Source organism: Bos indicus, chromosome 14 (assembly GCF_029378745.1).
Source record: "Bos indicus isolate NIAB-ARS_2022 breed Sahiwal x Tharparkar chromosome 14, NIAB-ARS_B.indTharparkar_mat_pri_1.0, whole genome shotgun sequence".
NCBI classification, from domain to species: domain Eukaryota; kingdom Metazoa; phylum Chordata; class Mammalia; order Artiodactyla; family Bovidae; genus Bos; species Bos indicus.
This window is the reverse complement of record NC_091773.1, coordinates 29,651,997-29,669,231: the sequence shown is the minus strand read 5'-3', so window position 1 is coordinate 29,669,231 and position 17,235 is coordinate 29,651,997. Positions and strand designations below refer to the sequence as shown.

The 17,235-nt window shown below is 40.1% G+C and overlaps 1 protein-coding gene across 1 annotated transcript in view; it reads left to right on the top strand.

The window, feature by feature from the left end:
• The window catches only part of CYP7B1 (cytochrome P450 family 7 subfamily B member 1), a 175,256-nt gene that overhangs the window by 124,226 nt on the left and 33,795 nt on the right, over nt 1–17,235 (top strand). The gene's annotated exons all lie outside the window — the stretch shown is intronic.

Sequence of the window (17,235 nt, the reverse complement as noted above, 5' to 3'; positions counted from 1 at the left end):
AGAGTGAAGTAAGCCAGAAAGAAAAACACCAATACAGTATACTAACACATATATATGGAATTTAGAAAGATGCTAACAATAACCCTGTGTATGAGACAGCAAAAGAGACACTGATGTATAGAACAGTCTTATGGACTCTGTTACAGAGGGAGAGGGTGGGAAGATTTGGGAGAATGGCATTGAAACATGTATAATATCATGTATGAAACGAGTCCCCAGTCCAGGTTCAATGCACGATACTGGATGCTTGGGGCTAGTGCACTGGGACGACCCAGAGGGATGGTATGGGGAGGGAGGAAGGAGGAGGGTTCAGGATGGGGAACACATGTATACCTGTGGCGGATTCATTTTGATATTTGGCAAAACTAATACAATTTGTAAAGTTTAAAAATAAAATAAAATAAATAAATAAATAAATAAATGTCTTAAAAATAAATAAATGAGTTCCTTTAAAGACAGATATTAAGAAAACAGTATGAGCCAGTGTTTCATGAATATAGCTAAACATTTTGCCAGTGGTCTTTGAAGACCTAAAGTTTGGAATATCAATAATTTGAACAAATTGTAGGCTAGGCATCAAAAGGCCTAGATTTATATTTGGGGTCTTTGTAACTTTAAGATGGTTGCAAGCCCTCAGCCTGTCTGTCTCAATGTTCTCATCAACTAATTTTTAGGTTAGGCTGCATGTGATTTGCAGTAATAGCTAAGAGACTTTCCTTTAAACTTGAATGTTCCCAAATAATTTACAAACACCATTGAATCTTCACAACCACGCAATAAGGTAGGTTTGCAGAAAATGGAGCCAAGATACAGAGAGATTTTGCCCCAAGAGAATATTTTTTTTTCAGTTTACTTCTGGCTTTGCTGGGTCTTTATTGCTGCGTGGGCTCTCTAGTTGCTGCGGTGAGCGGGAGCGACTCTCCAGTTGTGGTGCACAGCATCTCACTGCGGTGGTTTCTCTTGCTGTGGAGCATAGGCTGTAGGTGTGGGCAGGCTTCCGTAGTGGCAGCACATGGGCTGAGTAGTTGCAGTGCCTGGGCTTAGTTGTTCCGCGCCGTGTGGAATCTTCCCAGATCAGGGATCAAACCCGTGTCCCCAGCATTGGCAGGCAAATCCTTACTCACTGGGCCACAGGGAAGTCTCCTAAGAGAATACATTGAGTAGAATGAAACCAGGAATCAAATGCAGATAGTCAGGCCCTAGACCCCATACTCCTCACCATGAAGATCAACAATGTAGGTTCTCAGGACGCACTGCAACATTTGTTTTAAATTCCAGAGATTCGATGTGTCCATCACCTTCCCCCAGATTATCTTCCAACCGTACCATTTTATGTGGTGGAAACAGCATCAGCCTTAATGTGGACCTGATGGGTGAAGCAGTGCAGACGAGTGGCCTGGGGGGGGAGATCTGTCAATCTGTCGGCTGCCCTTCTGGCCGCAAAGTGGTAGAATGAGCCACCTCTTCCCAGTGCTGTCAGAAGGGAGAGAGACCATTTCCATCCAAAGCCAGGGAGCTTTGGATGTTGCGGGATCACTGAAAACATTCTCCAAGTCCTGTTTCTCCAAAGTGCAGATGATCACAGTGCATTATGGATAGTCCCTGCCGCTCGTCCTCATTTCCCACATCCGCTCCCAGGAGCTGGACAGGGAAGCCTGGTCTGCTGCAGTCCATGGGGTCACAAAGAGTCGGACATGACTGAGCTACTGAACTGAACTGAATTCCTATCAAATACGCCTGTATATATCTTTATGATCTAAAGATTAGGCAATCATAATTGCATTTTATACACCCGGTGAAAACTGTAGAAAGTATCTGCTTTTTCTTGGCCTGACCCCATTGTGCTCTGTAGAGGAAATTCTCAGGCATGTTCTAGAATAAGGCATTTTTATCTGGTTAAAAGGCCTCATGAAGGCCAACTAGCAAATTTTCTGCTGCTATTAGTTTACACGTTGAATTATAAGTGTCTCAGAAGGTCCAAATTAAAAAAAATACATTTCAAAGCTATTATAATTTAAAACTTAAAAAAATCTTTGCCAGGCTATGTTAGAAAATGATTTTATCCCTGGCATAAAAAATTAAATATTTCTATATAGGAATGATCCATGACTTTCTAATTATTTTTTAAGGCAGGAAGGCAGTTTTTAATAATACATCTAATTTTGCCTATCTGCTTCATTTTATTATTAGGAACAGATACACAAGTTTGAGTAAACTTGACCCATACTGAGCACCCAACATATATCTTTCTTTGGGGAGTTGTGTTATTAGAGAGAAGCCTCTGTTAACTTATGTCCTTGTTTATTTTGGAATTAAACAAAGTGTAAAGTAATTTTATTCTAAACATATGCACAGATTGGAGAAGGCAATGGCACCCCACTCCAGTATTCTTGCCTGGAAAATCCCATTGACGGAGGAGCCTGGTGGGCTGCAGTCCATAGGGTTGCTAAGAGTTGGACACGACTGAGCGACTTCACTTTCACTTTTCACTTTCATGCATTGGAGAAGGAAATAGCAACCCACTCCAGTGTTCTTGCCTGGAGAATCCCAGGGACAGTAGAGCCTGGTGGGCTGCTGTCTATGGGGTCACACAGAGTCGGACACGACTGAAGTGACTTAGCAGCAGCAGCAGCAGCATACGCACAGATTCCAGAGCATGTGGGCATGGAAGGCTGGTGCTAATACTTATTGGCATGAAGGTACTACTCAGACTATTATTTTTTAAATCTCAGATCACTTTGGGAGACTGACAGTAGATTGTTTTAAAGTGTGGAATTTACTAATCACTTGAATCTCCCATATCTCATTTAGCAGAAATTGGATTTCTGGGGAATTAAATTTTGAGAAAAGGTGTATAGTATTCTATCTTCTAGATCAAACATAGGAAAAGTATTCCCATACTTAGTTCTCACTAAATACCTTTGACATAACCTTCTTGTGATATGAGTATTTTACATCAGAAGAAAAACGGTTATGAAGTTTCCAGTGGTTAGCAGAGGCCAGAACAAAACAAATATTGAACCAAATAATCTGATTTCCTGCTTCACAGAGATAGCAATGAGAGAAGGGCCATCAAAACACCACTTAACAAGCACTGAAGTTAAATAATGTGTTGAAAAAAAAATGTGAACACATCCTGCAGGATGGTGAATAAACCACTCTTGGAGTTGCATGTTCATGTGGGGATCTAAGCATAATTTCACATGATCAAGGTAGACTCAATCATTAAATATCATTCTTTCAGTTAAGTAACAATATTGCTTTCTTGAGGGTGTATGCAAACCAGATATACAGGGTAGAGGAGCAGATTATGTGGTCTAGGGTTTTCAGCTCAACAGAGTGATGACAAGGAAAAATAAACTACAGAAGCTTTTTAGAAAAACGGAATCAAACTAAGAAGTGAGTTATAAGTCAGAACACATAATTCCGTAATTCGTAATGAGCTCTACCATTACTCATGTGACAGTGTGTCTGGGTTATCTCCGTGTATATACCTGACCCTCACCTCCGGAACACTGAGCCCTCCCAGGGAAGATCCTGTGTCTGTTTTTCTTCCTCGTGTCCTTGTCACCTCAAACAGCATCTGACACAAATTGAGTGCCAGGTAATTGTTTGAATTAATGAATTGATTGATCCATTGATGAATGGCTGACCCAGGTAATTGAGATGGCTACACAGAGCCAAAATTCATTTGAAATTATTGGCACCTAAAAGGAATGGTATGACCAGATAAGAGACAATTTTAGGATCTTCTGTGACTCGGAGGCCAAATTAAGGTGACAGGTTTTCAGGAGTGAAAGCATGCGTGTTAGTATAAAGCAAATATATGTCCTAGTGATTTATATGAAAGTTGATAATTAATGTATGTTATAGCAATTTGTTTCAAACTGTTCTATAGGCTTCCCAGGTGGCTCAGTGGTAAAGAGTCAGCCTGTCAGTACAGGAGATTCAGGTTCCATCCCTGGGCCAGGAACATCCCCTGGAGAAGGAAAGGGCAACCCACTCCAGTATTCTTGCCTGGGAAATCCCATGAACAGAGAAACCTGGTGGGCTACAGTTATAGGGTCACAAAGAGTTGGACATGACTTAGCGACTAAACAACTTACTTCCATCTGCCAGTGGGGATTAAAAAAAAAAAAAAAAACAGACGTTAAACTAGACTAAGGTTCAGTTTCCGAAGTTTCTAGAGATACCCCTTGGAATGTGGAGATAGAGAAAAGTATGCATGGGATGTGGGACTTGAAACCCTTTTGCTACCACACTCTGGCTGGTATCAAGTGGCTCATTTTGTTTCCAGAGAATTAATGTTGTTTCCAAAAATTAGCTCTCATAAGGCTCATTCAGGTAACCAGTATTGAATATGGAAATGAGATTTTTGTTCATACAAGTCTATTACATTATAGTTTATGAGTCACAGTGGCTAGGTGCCAGACTTTCTTTCAAGCTAAGCAGGCTCTTTGCTCTGCTCCTCCAGCTGAGTCTTTTATTTGAAGTGTTTCTTCATCTTGGCTCATTTAGCCACCAACAGAAGTTGCCCTATGGGAGATAACATCTTATGTTTATTTACTTTATAGCATTATCACCTCTGGGCTCATTGCAAGTGAAAAACGTATCAGAAAAGAGAAAAATCTGATTTCAGAAAGCCACGACTCCCTTTACCCTGACATTGCTTTTGTTCATGCTTATTATTCTACTGAGAGTTAGCACATTTGCCTTCTGATGGGTGGTCTATGCAAAGAATTAAATGTGTTACTGACATTGGCATCACTTTGGGCAGGTCCAAGTTCAAAATACAATTACATGTGTGCTTGCTCACTTACGCACACACACACACACACACACACTTCTTCAAATGAACAAGAAGAATCTTATCAGTACCTCTGTTCTCTCTGCCGATTCCCGCTAATCCTCCAAGCCTCAGAAACAAGATAATAGAATTGATGGGCGTATTGGAGTAATTTTGGAAACAGTGCAGTGAACTAGAAGCATCCCTTACTTCACTCTGGAATTTTACCTGAAACTTGCATAACTATACACCCCATCATCTTTTCCTCTTTTCTGACTTTTAATGTTAACACTACATTTTCTTATAAGATCGCCTATCTGTTCTCACCTCCATAAATAGAAATGAACTCCAAAAAATTTTTTATCTGCAAATATTACTCCAAATGACTTTGGCAATAATCTCCACAAAAAATAGAATTAAGACAAATTCAAAAAATTGTTTAATGTTAACTATTTATAGGAAACAGATTTGCATATGTGTATATACTATGTTCTACTCCCAAAGTCCCTAAAGCAAAATTAGAATTCATCAAAGATAACAACATCCTCCACTTAACTGGTAGAAAGGCAGCTCATTAAAATGACGAGGCCCCCTTCCAATCATGATATGGTGAAGTCCACCAGCCTCACCAACACACACACAGCGTTGTTTTCAAATGTGAAAGGAAGCTAAGTTCATGAGCCGTTGATGAAAGCTTCCATCATAAAAGAGAGAGACTATGACAAAGAAACAGGAAAAAAAAAGAAGAGACAGACAACTTGGGGACAGAAAAACTCCCCCCAAATCATGTGTAGTCATCTTAGAAACATAGGAGAAGAAATTGCATTTATAAAACAAGAATTAAATGTAATTTCTATAAGGTATAGCAGAGAGCATAAAAGACCTCTTGGAAATTAGAAATCTAAGAGTAGAAATAAAATAATATTTGAAAGGGATAAAATCACAAAAGTCTCTTGCTGACTGGAGCAAAACAAAAATTGATGGAAAATAGGAGAGGAGCTATATGAAAATTACAGGACCATATGTCTGACCATATTGAGAGTGATTTTAGAGAGGACTGAAAGAGACTGATAAGAATTAGTGATGGGCACACAGAAAGCAAGGCAAAAGGACAGAAATAAAGCAATTGACCACTGCCGAAACCACGTGCCTGGTGAAAACACTGTTGATTTCACAGAACATGTGGGAGGGCGTACATGCCAGGAGCAACGTGTGCAAGGGACACTGCAATGATATGTTTAAAATATGTCGAAGGTTATCTTTAATAGAACTTTCAAATTTGCAGGATACTATTAGAATTATCTCTCTACAAATAATCTGTATATGTCTTCTATGTCCTATGTCCTAGTATTAGTGATAATGGAGTTCCTGGAGTAGTCATCCATTCCTTTTATGCAGTGACTTAAAATCAGCAGCCAAAGTTAAGAACCAGTGTTTGGAAAAGAATGGTGTTTTTCCTTTCTAAATGGCCTCTAATTCATGACAAGATCAAAACTTTGCCTTTCTTGGTTCTGTGCTATGTTACAAATGTACAGCTACAATTGGCTTTTGCTATGTTAATGTTTTACCCAATTTTAAGTTATGGTTTTGTATTGCATTATGTACACCATGCAGTGTATGGTCCACAGGCTTTTCATTAGCTTCCCACCTTAGCAAACCAGAGTGCCCTTGAATTGCCTTCCCTATGGTTCTGATAAGCTGGACTTGATTATTTTAGTGTTAGCTATCAGAATTTGGAACTTGGTTTCTTCATGGGCTTCAGTTGATAAACCATCGTTTGATAACTTGACAAAGCACTTCTGTATTGTTGACATTCGTCTCTATATTGTCATTACCAAGGCTCTCTGGGCTAGTTCTCTGTAAAATTTAGTTTTCACAAAACTGTACGTTCTGATTTTTGATTAAATGTTTCAAAGTCAAATGATTTAATCAAATATAAGAAATGATGAGCTAATGGAATTGATATCTCTTCCATGGAGTCCAATCAAATCCTGTCTGTAAAATAAATTAGCAACTGATCATCTCAGAAATTACAAATACAGTTGCATGGTTTTCTATTTTAATTAAGGAGTTGAAATAACGTTCCATTATGAATCAATTTCCCTCTTTTAGAATTATCTAGGCCACTTCAACATTCTTAACTGGCTTCCTCCTAAGCTCCAGAGCTCTTATGAACCCCTTTTGTTCATTTGAGTGTGTGGGTTCAGAGATATAAAACCTGAAAAATGTAGGAGGGTGATTCTGGTGCCCCGTTTCCTTGCCTGCAAATCATATAAGGCAGCACTAAACTAAAATGTAAGTTAGGCAAATAAAGGAAGTATGCCAGCAAGTGAAAATAAGATGTCTTAAAAACTGGTATTCTATTGAAAACTTTTAGGAAAGAGAAATTAGGAGAAAGTGGTGATTAGATTTATGTTTTAAGTGATCCCGGTAGTAATATGAAGATGATGAAAGCAGCTAATACTTAGCTGAAGTCATTGTTTTCAGTTCTTTTATGTGTACTAACTTATTTAAATCTCACATGAGGAAAGTACAGTAGTATTTCAGGTATACAGTAAGTAGTATTTTAGGTGTAAGTACAGTAGTATTTCAGGTATACAGTAAGTAGTATTTTAGGTGTAAGTACAGTAGTATTTCAGGTATACAGTAAGTAGTATTTTAGGTGTAAGTACAGTAGTATTTCAGGTATACAGTAAGTAGTATTTTAGGTGTAAGTACAGTAGTATTTCAGGTATACAGTAAGTAGTATTTTAGGTGTAAGTACAGTAGTATTACAGGTGAGGAAACTGAAGCATAGATATGTAAGTTGGTCAAAGTCACCAAATTGGTGATTGTCTGCAGAAACCCAGATCTGAGCCCCAGAGTGTAGCAAGATTAACCAGGAGTCATTGTAGCAGCGAACATGGGAACAGATGAGGGCTGGACCTATGCCCTGCTTAGCCCAGGGTGAAGTTCATTGAAAAAAAAAAAAAGTATTCCAGTATTGTGGTCATTAGGAAGCCTGCTTGAGACTCAATTAGGTTTTAAATTATAGTTTTATGAAATATGCCTTGACATTACTATTCCCTGGTGCCAACCTGGGTATTTCTTCTAGCTTAAAAAAAAAAAAAAAAAGCTCAATCATAGACTTCTCAGAGTAAAATCCTATATGGATGTGGTTTTTCTTTTTAGCCAAAGAAGCATTTACAAATCACTCACTTGATCAAGGCATTAGTATAAATCTGCTAATGGAATCGAGTTCAGAAACACTGTACAAACAAAGCTTTGTTCAGATCACACAATTGCAGAGATGAACTGACAGTTAAAGATTCAAGTGGAATATGGCTTGAAGAGTTATGCTCTAAGGTGTGAAAATACATTTAGTCATGTTAGTATTAGTTTAGCCCTGATCCCATGCTAATAATGGAGAAATTGGTGACCATTGAGCATTGGTTGCTTTTACGTTGCCATTACATTTAATGCTTCGATCAAAAGTGCTTGAACTGTGAATATCTTTGCTACTGAGAAATCATGTCAAGTTTTTAAGTCAGTTGTCATCCTGATAGAGGCAGAACATTCCAAGAGTAAAGGTCTTATTTGAGCCCCCCCATCATCCTAGAGTGGTAACAAAATTTACCGAAGAGCAAAGATTAGAATCACCAATAGACTGAAAAGTTGCATTTTTTATCCAGGAATTTTTCATTTATTTTTTGTGAGGTAGAGGTTGTGTGAACACCAGATGCCAATCACACAGCACCAGTGGATTTGCAAGATTATCAGACTGGGGAAAAAATGAAGGTTAAGCACAGGGTACAATGGAGATTACTTATGGTAATGAATTGTATAATTTTTCTAGACAGCGTTGGATTAATGTTCATCCTGAAAAGAGATTACAGGAGATCTGTTTCTTGCAGTAAACAAATATTAAGCAGATCATACATGTACAACATATGAATCGAGAGTCCTGAAGCACATATGATGATTTATCATTTACATGGGGAAAGTTAACCCGTTCTCTACTGTGCAGATGAGAGTCACTGGAGTCTTGTGGGGGTGGAGGCAGTGTCCTCGGAGCCACAACGCTTCTTGCTCTGAGTGGAGCCTTGAAGAGGCTATCGAGTTGTCATAGCCCAACACCTGCAGCCTTACTTGTGACAAGCGCCACTCCCCTTCCCGTGACCATCATGGAAGCCAACTTTGCCTGCCTTACTTTCGGGTCGCCTGGACCCTGGAGGAAGCAGCAGGGGATCCAGGTGGCACCATGCATCCATACTTTGTACACTCACAGAGTCTGATCCCCGGTGTCTACTCTTCCTTTTTGGCTTGTGGTTGGTGGTGTTGGGGAGGAGATAGAACAGGGTAGGGGGAGGGGTGTACTGAGTTCTGCACTTGCTCAGGGTGAACCTCCACCCACCCTCCACCCCCACCCCCCAACCATGGGAACATTGTGCTCATTTTTAGAATCAGCCTTTGATTCCTTTGTGGAGAAGGAAATGGCAACCCACTGCAGCATTCTTGCCTGGAGAATTTCATGGACAGAGAAGCCTGGTGGGTTACAGTCCGTGGGGTTGCAAAGAGTCAGAAAGAACTGAGTGACTAACACTTGATTTATTTGTAGAGTTTTTGCCATCAGCTTCTTTTTTTTTTTTAATTAAACACATTAAGAAAAAAATTTTTTTTGGCCTCTCAACATGTGGGATCTTAGGTCTCACCACTAGGTATAGACTCCGTTCTCACTGCAGTGGAAGCATGGAGTCCTAACCCCTTGATCCACCAGGGAAGTCCTCATCAACTGGTTTTTAGAAAACGGTGCCCTGGGCACCTGGTTTTCATGTTCACACTAGAATAGCATTTTCTTACATTTCCAAAACAATACACTGAGAAGGGTACACTTCTGTGGGATTCTTTCCCAAACCTGTTACAACCTCAGTCTAATCATGCAAAAGCATCAGACAAGCCAAATTGAGAAATGTTCAACAAAACCAATGACAAATAACCTTCATAAGTACTGTGTTTCTGTCTTGCAAGTCAGAAGACCAGAGGACTAAATCTCTATAATTTCACCACCCCAAAGTAGTGACCATTAACATCTTAAAGCAGACTAGACTCTTTTAATTTATGTGTGCTTAGCCACTCAGTCATGTCTGACTCTTTTCAGCCCTTTGGACTGTAGCCCACCAGACTCCTCTGTCCTTGGGATTTTTCAGGCAAGAATACTGAAGTGGGCTGCCATTTTCCTCCTTGGAAAATGGGTCTTCCTGACCCAGGGATTGAACTCACATCTCCTATGACTCCTGCATTGCAGGTGGATTCTTTACCCGTTGAGCCATCGGGGAAGCCCATCTTTGCATTTCTATTCCCATATTTTCTTTAGGAAAATAATATTATTCTGTTGTGCTTGTGGTTACTGCTGCTGCTAAGTCACTTCAGTTGTGTCCAACTCTGTGCAACCTCATAGACGGCAGCCCACCAGGCTCCCCCGTCCCTGGGATTCTCCAGGCAAGAACACTGGAGTGGGCTGTCATTTCCTTCTCCAATGCATGAAAGTGAAAAGTGAAAGTGAAGTCGCTCAGTCGTGTCCAACTCTTAGCGACCCCATGGACTGCAGCCCACCAGGCTCCTCTGTCCATGGGATTTTCCAGGCAAGAGTACTGGAGTGGGGTGCCATTGCCTACTGCTTTATTCACTTAAAGGTGTATTGTAAACAAATTTCTCTGAGAAGTAAGTGTGCATGTCCTCTGAGATGAATGCCTCTGTCTGTGGATAAGGACTCAGAGCTGATTCCTTTACACCATGTTATTGCTGTCACCCTTCTTCACACTGTGGAGCTGGGGACGCCACCAAGGCAAGCCACCGAGAACATTGTAGTCAGGGAGTGCGTGTGTGCTAAGTCGCTTCAGTGGTGTCTGACTCTGCAACCCCATGGACTATAGCCCTCCAGGGTCCTCTGTCCATGGGATTTTTTCAGGCAAGAATACCGGAGTGGTTGCCATTTTCCCTTTCCAGGGAATCTTCCCGACCCAGGGAAGGAATCCACTTCTCTTATGTCTACCTGCATTAGCAGACGGGCTCTTTACTAGTAATGCCGCCTGGGAAGGTCAGGGAATGGCCTCCTGCAGTTTAGTTTCCCATCTATTTGAGCTGCAGGCATCCAGGAAGGGTTCATGATTTGCTTTGAAAAGTGCCTCCCTTGCTGGAATAGGGAGTGAGAAATTTCTTGAGCAGGTTTTCACATTCAGTGGACAATTAGTAGGAGATATGGTGAATTGTATTCAGTAATGTTCCTTCTGCACCTTTTAAGTTCTGTCCATCTAAAGGCAGGGATCTGTGTGACCAGTGTGTTTAAAGAATGACTCAGACCCCACATATCTGCTGTGATGCCATCTTAATTTGGGGGCTGACAGCTCAAGGGGATGGGGGCTTCCACGTAAGGCATCCCACTTATTGCCAAAGGTGAATTTGTGACTGAAGCCAGAGTCTGCCACCTTGATGTTCAAGTCAGCATCCTGGGTGGATTGTCCAGCTGCAATGCTGTCTGGTGGACATTCTCTGGCAGAAATAGCCTGAGGCCTGTTTCCCTTTCGTGCTGCCATGATCCCTTGGTTGATGGAGCATCCCTCCTCCGGCAGCACACTCCACAACAAGGGAGAGTGTTTCCTCCGTGTCCATCACTTCAGATAGTTTCACGATGTTGGGGTGATCCAAGACCTTCATTATCTTGACTTTGTGGGACAGTGTCTGGAGCCCCAAGAATTCCTACCGGCTCTTGTGAATGATCTTCACAGCCACCTCTTTCTCAGTCAGGATGTGCCAAGGCTACCTCACCTTGGTGAAGGTAACCTTGTCAATAGTCGTTGCCCATATGGGTTTTCTCCTCAGCAGAGATGTAGGCAAGAGGCCTCGAAGCAGGTTGCCTTTGCTGTCGAGATAAGGTGCCCGCGAGGTCAGCTTAAAAATGGAGAAACGCTGGGGGAAAACTGGATCCAAATCACCTCAAAAGAGAATCCTGAAAAGCTCACCTGAAAAGCTGATCTTTATAACAGAGTCAAAACACAGAGCCAGACAAAAATGAAGTTGAACAGCGATTATTAACAGACTGGTATTTTTAAGTAAGAAAAGTGAATTTTTTAAAATGGGGTAAAGAATAAAAAAGAAAAACTAGAAAAATAAAAGGGAAATGAGAAAAATCAAAAAGAATAAAGAAAAAGTGAAATAAAAAATAATAGTGAACAAAATTGCCAAAAACCCCACAATGTCAAGGAAGAAACTAACTTTGGTCAGAGTCCCTCAGGTCACTGGAAACCAGCTTCCTGAACTAAAAGATACAAAAACACTTAGTCCAGGCAGGGTCTTAAATAGATGGTTGGAGTCCCATAAAAGTGGCTCCTTATTAGGTCATAGGAAGAAATGTACCTAACATGAATGAGAATAATCGACAGCCAATATTCTCATGTTTTGGTTTCCAAAACTCTTTACTCTTAAAAAGAAATTGGGACTTCCCCAGTGGCCCAGTGATTAAGACTTTGCCTTCCAGTGCAGTGGGTACGGGTTCAAACTCTGGTCCAGGAACTATGTTTCCACCTGTCTTTTGGCCAGAAAACCAAAACATAAAACAGAAGCAATATTATAACAAATTTGATAAAGACTTTATTAAATGGTCCACATCCTGCCCCCTCAAAAAAAAAGAGAGAATGTGGCAAATTGTATCAATTTGCATGACCAATCCTAAAACCTCAAATTGCCTATCTTTAAAAAAAAACTCTTTAGCTTCTTTTAAAAATGGAAATTAATAATATATTTCACGCTCAAAATTCATTATATATATGCTTTATCTTATAGGGCAGTTTGAAGTTCACAGAAAAGTGAGAGGAAATTGCAGAGTTCCCGCAACCTCCTCCTGACCCACCCAACACCTTAGCATTTCGTTTTATTAACATCTTGCATCAGTGTGGTACCTTTGTTACAACTGAGTCAACATTGGTTCACTACTATTAATTAAAGTCCTGAAGTTTACATTGGGGTTCATTTTTTGTGTTGCATATTATGTGGGTTTTGACCAATGTATAATGACGTGTATCTACCATTACAGTGACATACAAAACAGTTTCACTGCCCTGAAACTCCTGTGTTCCACCTATTCATTCTGTTCTCCTTCCCTGTTAACAGCTAGCAGCTACTAATCTAGTGAATCGCCATCATTTTACCTTGTCCGAGTCATGTGGTTGTACAGTATGCAGCCGTCTCAGGTTGTCTCCTTTCACTTAGCGATATGTAGTTAAGGTTCCTCCAAGTCTTGTTAGGACAGGATACCTATTTCCTTATATGGCTAAATACCATTCCAGTATATATGGGCTTATATAGAAGTTTGCCTATCCATTCACCCATTTAAGGACATCTGTATTGCTCCCAAGGGAAAACTAACCATACTCTGTGTACCAGCTACTTTCTAATACTTCACCTCAGCCTGATGGGTAAATCTCTAAACTGAATATCTTTATTCTCATTTTCAGGTGAAAAAACTGAGCATCTAGCTACACATAGCTAGCATATGGGATTTGCAGTCTCCTAGGATGAGTCAGATGTGCAGAAATGTAATTTTAATTCTTTATACCTGAACTCAGACTTCTGAGCCCCTGTTTCTGCTCATAGCAGAAAACACTGAATATTTCCAGTGAAAAGTGGCTCAGTCACTTCTCCTTTAAAACTTGGTCTCTTTTGTACCAGGAATAAATGAGATTTGGGATTCTCTCTTCCCCTTCCTTTCTGTTGATCTGGTGAATCGCGTTGTGCAGATGTTCATGAGGTTCATCTGTGGCTTCCCGGAGGTGCCTCCTGGCTAGGGTTTTGGGAGTAGTCCTCCACCTTTGCATCCCTTACTGAAGTTCCCCAGCTGATTTTAACTCACTGAGTTTCTGGAGAAAGCGAGGCATGTGGTTCTGGGCTTGCTTGGCCCCACCTGGGTGCTCCCTGAGGTTGCTCCAGCACATTTTCCACACGCTCTCTCTCGGGACCTTTCATCCACAACCCTGCGATGATGCTCCCTCTCCACAACGTCCCACAGGGCATGTTGATTCTCTGCTTTTCAGAGCCGCAGGAACATTTTTAGGTATCTTGGTGCCCCCATTGGAGCCAAAAAAGAATGGTGGATAGAGGATGTTTCAAGAATACAGTTCTAAGAGACACAAAGAGGCAGATAACATTTTGCAAATAAGTAGTTTCCAAAATAAGTCAGGGAAGCATGAAACAGAGCAACTTCAAAAGTGCCTTGCTCAACAGCACAGTTTGTTCAAAAGGTCAGTATTATTGTCAGATACTACAATGCCCTTTAGTTGTGTAGTTTCTGAAATTTAACCACCTACACAAAGAAAGTATTAGTTAGGAAAAATTAAAAAATTACTAAGGTACTGTTCCAGATATTAGGTGACCTGATACAAATGTATTGTCTAGAAAAACTTCATCAACATGTAATTTTATTTTTTCCCTAGATTGTTGTGCATGTATCAGGCTTGCTCCCTACTTGCTTAGAAGGTTGTTTCAATAACTGAGATTCCTAGCCTAGAATGATCATGGGAAAAATGGAGAAGAAAATACTTTGACACATGTAGACTGCTTTGGAAAGTGCTGGCGCTAAATGTCCAGGGATACAATGTGTGGGATGTCAAATTGTTTACCTGTTTATTTCATGGAAGGTGTAGCATAAAGATGAACTGCATGTATCATTAGAAACCAAGTATTCTCTGTTGGTCCACTCTTTTAAATTTTATGCACTGATTTTTCACCAAAGGGAAATGTCTTTAATGTCTTTTGTGTTCTATAGTTATTTTATGTATTTAGATTCTTTTCCACTGTTTGCTTCCAGATAAGCCTGAACTTTAAGATGTGTTGTACAAGTTGTAGGGAAGACCTTGTGAGCAGTGATGCTGTGCTCTCTACATAGAACTTGGGATTAATCATTGAGATTCTTTGTAAGCTTTAAGTTGTATAATTTACAGGATATGATCTTGTAGTCTCTAAAATAGTAAAGAAGGTATGTGAGTGTTTATTATTTGAGTGGGGGAAAAAGAGGGATATGGACTGTAGATTTGAGGGGAGAGGTTGGTGACCCACCATTGCTTCAGGACTTGTTCCTCTTAAGCTTTGGAACTGGAGCATCCCCAATAAGCATTAAGCATCCTGTCCCTTCACTCAGAAGTGAGCAGCTGGTACTTCATTTTCAAAGTCACAGAGCATGAAAGAGACAGATAGCAGTGTTTGCACTGTGCTAGGTGTCAACAGGCCTTTCTGGATCATGATGATGGTATCTTTCCTCCCTAAATAATTTTTACAAATATAGTGATGAAGACAGATTTCTGTTAACTGTCTTCAATGGGTCATAAGTTGAACTAGCACTATATTTTTTTTTCCTGAAAATATGCATAGCTGTGACATGGTATTTAATAGTTAGGACTTTCCTGTAGCTCAAACGGTTAAGAACCTGCCTGCAATGCAAGAGACCAGGGTTCGATCCTTGGGTTGGAAAGTTCCTCTGGAGAAGGGAATGGCAATCCACTCCGGTGTTCTTGCCTGGAGAATCCATGGACAAAGAAGCCTGGCGAGCTACAGTCCATGGGGTTGCAAAGAGTCGGACACGACTGAATGACTAACACACACATATTTAATAGCTTGAGGCTTATTTCTACCCAAATGAGCACAGCTGTAAGAAATGCTGACCCTCTCATCTTCATAGCGATAAAATGGCTTCCTAATGTGTTTCCCTACCTTTGAATTTTCACTTCATTCCTCTGGATTTCCAAGCTCCATCCTTTCCCCTCTCGGAAACCCTGTGAAAATGTATGACTTTTGACCAGATGACAAAGCACAAAGGATGAAATCAGTTGCATTCAATTATGATATGACAAAAAGCCTTTCAAAATCTTTGTCACAGTGCAGCATTCAAGCAACATTAAACATAATAGAGTAAAAGCAGACCGAGGAAGAGAGTTAATATTTTGACAGGAAGTTTTGTGAACTAAATCACTTGCAAATTTCAAAAGAGTCGTTGATGAATAGCTTTGGTAGTTTCTAACTTGGGGGCCTACTTTCCAATCATATGTGCAATGTCTTCTTATTGATTAATCTTTGGACCTAAAATTAACTGTTACATTGTTTTCTTGGTACGCTTTTATATTTCTCAAAAAAGCAAGTGTCCATTGCTGAGTTGCATTCAAGAAAATAACAGGGAGTGAGGTGAAGAGTAAGATACACGTTCCTTTTTTGGGAGGGGGTGATGGCTTTTTTAATTTTTTATTTATCTGTTTATTTACTTATTTATTTGGCTGCACAGGGTCTTAGCTGTGGCACGTGGGATCTCCGCTGTGTCCTGTGGGATCTTTCACTGTGGTGCATGAGCTCCAGAGCCCCATGCTCAGTAGTTGCGGCAGGCGAGCTTAGCTGCTCCGTGGCATGTGGAATCTTAGTTCCTCAATGGCGTCCCCTGCACTGCAAGGCAGATTCTTAACCACTGGACCCCCAGGGAAGCCCCCAAGACACACGTTTCTATGTTGTGTTCCCTGTCTTCCTATTCTAAGTATATGTATTTAAACAACAGCTTGTATTTTGTAAATTATTATAAAGATAAAATTTTCAAGTTTAATTCTACCATATTGGGTTGTGGGAAAATAAAAGCTTCTGATAGGGTTAATCTAGCTACATAAAATTCCATGCTGAGTATGATCATAATCTTGGTCTTTGATTAGATCTGAGCTTGTAATATCTTGTGATTAATCAAAATGGGTTGTATTGCGTGTAGTATAAGTCACTTCACAGATGGGATGGGGAATCATCAGAGTGCTCTTGAATATTTGTTTTAATCCCTTGTAGGATAAAATGGCTTTGGATCTTTTTTTTTTAACTTTAAATCAGATTGAGTTCACCAAATAAATGATTGAGAAGAAATTTTGAAGTCCAGTTTTGCTAGGATTATGGGTCAGAAAAGAAGAAACTTGGTTTTTAATTCATAATATTTCAATGATTCATTGAACATACTTCATATATTTAAAAAATCTTGTAAAACTTAATAAATATTCCTATAAAGAATATGACAAAAAACCTTTCATAGGATAATATTGAGGTTTTTATTGTTTTCAACAACACAAAAGATTTTTCAAGATTAATAATTGCCCCTCTTCTAATTATTTAATTCCAGTCTAATTGACATCTGATAACAAAGAGCTTTGCTTTGGCAACTAAACTGCCTGACATCTAACCCCCAGAAGCACAGCAGGAGCACTCACACACAAAATGTTTACTGAATGTGTCTGTCATTTCAGCCAATTGAGTCTCACAAGACACAATTTCTCACAAGTGTTGCTCACCAAAAACTGTAAGTTGAACTGTCTGCTCCAGAGCCACACACATGAAGGGGCTCAATAAATACATGTCTAAGATTATATAAGAGTCACTGAATAAAGGGCTTCCCAAGTGGCACTAGT